General features: G+C 42.7%; 1 protein-coding gene across 2 annotated transcripts in view; it reads right to left on the bottom strand.

Moving 5' to 3' along the window:
- ZNF407 (zinc finger protein 407) overlaps positions 1–4,390 on the bottom strand; it is a 333,641-nt gene that overhangs the window by 328,476 nt on the left and 775 nt on the right. The gene's annotated exons all lie outside the window — the stretch shown is intronic.

Below are 4,390 nucleotides of genomic sequence, written 5' to 3' on the forward strand. Positions count from 1 at the left end.
TGAGATAGCAAAAACCACAACACTCAGTATGCTTATGCGGAATGCACCAAAAAAAGGCTCAAAAACTAAATATCGCACCTTCACATTATTAAAAGGTTTGACATAGTATTTATTGCCATATTACTCCTAATTAGCAGTTTACACTTGTTAACAAGAACAGTTCATTTAAGGTAAACAGGAATTATCTTTCCATTGTATAGGTAAAACTTGTAAATAGGACAGCTCATAAATTCTAAGATGAGAATAACTAGGAAACTATTCATTAAGGACTGGGTTATAAATTCAAAACATGAACGATAACACGCTTAAAGAAGAAGGCTTTATTTTTTAAAGCATTCATTAGGCTCTCATCTCCAAGCCTCAGACTTGTAAATAATTTAAAATGAAAATGGGAACAACAAGGAAGGAAAAAAAAAATGCAATTCAAATCAGTCCATTGTTGTACCAATAAAACTCAGAACAATAGAAACTAAGTTGGCAGATTTTGAAGACAACATCCAGAAAACATTTTTATGTACTGTATCTTTGAACTTAGATGTTATGCTAGCACTGTATCCAATCAAAAAAAAATTAGCTCTGACTTATAACAATCAGGCTTTGCCCAAGAAAGACTAAACTAGTACACAGGCTAAACTAGTAATTTTTAGCATTCATTGCACTTTATTCTGGAGCTGCCAAAGCAAACAAACAAACAAGCTTCAGTTTATCGATGCTTTTCGATTTTTTATTTATCCATTCTGACTCCCCAGAAGACTCCTATTAACAATTTATATGACAGAAGGCGAGTACCCCCTTCCCTTTAAAGAGGAAGGTAAACCTCGGTTTGCCTTACATGGGGAGCATGAAAAGAAACAGCTTTTACTTCATTGGCATTGAAAATGGAAAGTGAAGAAGAAAGAAGTAACAAATCAAACAAAAAAACCAAAAACACAAGGATCACTGCTGTCCTTGCTGCTTATTCAATGTCCCAAATCCAATGTCAATACAACCATGCAGAAAGTGTGTTACACAGCAAGGAACTAGGAAAGTGCAACATTCTACCTTTATTGAATTTCTGGAGTTTGCTATTCTCTTCTCAAGGACTTGGAACAATCCAACTTAAATATAATGTATGATTTCACTTAAGCATTCAGTGGAAGGCAAGCATGCAACAAAGAATTTCTTTCTCCGTGTTAAGAGACCACATGGCATTGCAAAATGCAAAAGTGCCAGGCAACTAACAATAGGAAAAGGACATAGTCTTAAACTGCACCAGGGGAGGTTTAGACTGGGCATTAGGACATTGGAATGGACAGGCCAAGGAGGTCGTGGACTCATTGTCCCTGGAAGTGTTTAAGGAAAGACTGGACATGGCACTTAGTGCCACAGTGTAGTTGACCTGGTGGTGATTTGGTTATATGGACCATAATACCACAGCATTAATTGGAATGAATGACAAGATCAGATGTATCTTAAAACAATATTTTTATTTGATTGATGGTGTCATCCATCCAATGAAGCCTTTTGGTTTTTCCAAGAATGAGAATATTTAAATTCTAAACCATTTCAGGAAATTCAAACATAGGAGCCACTGAACAATTCCAGTTCAACCACATTTCATAGGCCACATCTCTGTAAATTTTAGCTCATGCACAAAACCACAAATCTGTACATATTCAAAAGATTAAAAAAAAACCAACTAGGCAAAGTAAAGCCACCTTATTCTTAATGTTGTGCACACTAACACGAAAATGCTGTTCTTCACTACAAAAGGTTGGTTTTAATGGAATATTGTGACTGACATTTGCTTCACACACATTCTAACTTCAAGTTATGTTTTTCTATAAAAAGAGACAATGCAGCTTAAGTTTTAAAGGTGTTTCTAACAAAGAAAACTTTCATGCAAATAAATTAGAAATCTTTGATGTTGTTACCATACAATAGTTTCTACAGAAGAATGATAGTAAAGGATTTAACTCAGGTCGTTTGAATTATATTTCCCAAAATGCTAATAAAAGTGACATGTTTGAACATACTGAAAAAGTCACAGTCCATCATCGTGCTGTCATATCAGTGCATTTGACTTTTTTTAAAATGTATGGATTATACAATTACTGCCAGGCTCCATATTTTATATATAAAAGCTACAATCTGATTATATGTCCATGCTGAAGTAATTTATGAAATGAGGGTGGAATGACTGCAATGTTACTTCTATGATGAATGTAACTTGCTGTGAATAGTGTAGGAGATTACAAGAGAGACCAAACTGAAGCCTGTAATTGTCTTCATCTTTCATGAAGAGGTGTGACCTGGGAAAAATATAGATCCCAGCATCCAAAGCTCCAGCTTCACGCAAACATCTTGATTACTCATGTTCTGGTATAGGAATGGAAAATTTATAGTCTTCACAGGCCACACCTTCAGATTATTAAGGTAAGAATCACAGGGAATTACATCCAGTGTTTAAATTATATGTTAGTCTGTTATTGTTTTGCACCATCAGCAAATCACTTCTGCCATTATTACCCTGGCACTTTTGGATTTCCATTATTTACTACTCCCTAAGTGTTACCATCATGCTTAGTACGATATAGATGAACACAAGCACACGACAAACCCAAGGTCTTTCAAGTCTGCATCAGAACAACTACACAAAGAAGCAAAGAGGGCACCGGAAAACAAGAAACAAAGCTATAACTGTGTAAATTCTGAGATCACCACTAGCTACAGCATTCCTTTCCTTTCTCCTTACCTAACACTACATTTAAGATTAACACTGTGGTTCACAGGCCACACTAATTATTTGAAGGAGCAACAGGAAACCTGTTATAACAAGTCAAATTAAACAAGGTAGAATCATAGAATCATAGAACCATAGAATGGCTTGGAAAGGACGGGACGTTAAAGATCATGTGGTTCCAACCCCCTTGCCATGGGCAGGGATACCTTCCACTAGACCAGGTCGCTCAGAGCTCCATCCAGCCTGGCCTCGGAACACTTCCAGGGATGGGGCATCCACAACTTCCCTGGAATTGTGCTTCACCAGTGCTTCACCACCCTCACAGTAAAGAACTTCCTCCTGAGATAACAGATACACAGATAACCTATCCCTCAAAGGCCACCTAAAACAGTAGTTTTGGTTTAACCACCTTTTGTATTGAAGATATAAACCCCTTTGGAAATGTATTAATAAAGTGCTATGCTATTTATGGGAACATACTTTCCCTGCCACAATCCGACAGGTCCCCTCAGCATCTACTAAATCCCTAGATCGGACAAAACCATGTTGAACATTACAAGACTGTGACAGCACAGAAAGTGCTCACGATTCAAGAGACAAACCGGAGAAAGGCACAGAGCTAGTGAAAGGTCTGGAGCACAAGTACTCTGAGGAGCAGCAGCTGATGGAATTGGGGTTGTTTAGCCTGAGAGGCTCAAGGGAGTCCTTACTGCTCTCTACAACTACCTGAAAGAAACCTATAGTCAGATAGGGTCAGCCCCTTCTCCCAGGCAACCACGGACAGGAAAAGAGATCATAGTCTTAAGCTGTGCCAGGAGAATTTTGAACTGGACGTTAGGAAGAATTTTATTTTATAGAGAGTGTAATTAGACATTAGGATGGGCTGCCCCGGAGGTGGTGGAGTCACCATCTCTGGAGGTGCTTAAGGAACGCCTGGACGAGGCACTTAGTGCGATGGTCTAGTTGAAATGGTGGTGTTTGGTCATACGCTGGATTTGACGATTTCAGCGGTCTTTTCCAACCAAAGCGATTCTCTGACTGGTCTGTTTAGTGACTGAAGCATAATAAAGGGAAAGCGGCTACAACCCTTCCTCTATTACTTGTTAAGAGCCGCGTACAGAGCTCCTCACGTCAAGTGCGTTGCCCCTCACCGCCAACCGCACTTCTCAAAGCTCATTCCCGCTTATGCTACAGCGACCTTCGGGAAAGGCTGCGCGGGGTCGGGGTGGGGGCGGGGAGAGGAAAAAAAAGAGGGGTTCGGGCAGCAAAAACCGCTCAAAAAAGCGCCAAACCCCGCACGCCGAAACCTCAGGTGTCCTCCCGGCAGCGCGGGGTGGAACCGAACCCCGTCCTCGGCACCACCGGCCCCGCCCCGCCGCGCCTGCGCAAACCGGCCCCGCGCGGCGCCTCAGGGGCGCTGCCCGGCACGGTGCCCGCGGGCGGCGGCCGACGGGGCCAAGCACCCCCCACACCCCCGCGCCGCCACCGCTGTCACCTCGCAGGGCAGGTGACAGGGGCGTCACAGCCCCGCCCGGCCCAGCCCCGCGCGTGCGCACCAGCCCTAAGGAGTGAGGGCGAGGCAGGAGCCCAGAGCACGCGCCGGCCGGAACCGCGCAATGCGGCGGGGCTCGCGCGCTCCCGCCCCGCCCGGCTCTCCCTCTCCCTCTC

The sequence above is a fragment of the Lepidothrix coronata genome, unplaced genomic scaffold (assembly GCF_001604755.1).
Source record: "Lepidothrix coronata isolate B3197 unplaced genomic scaffold, Lepidothrix_coronata-1.0 Scaffold75, whole genome shotgun sequence".
NCBI lineage: Eukaryota > Metazoa > Chordata > Aves > Passeriformes > Pipridae > Lepidothrix > Lepidothrix coronata.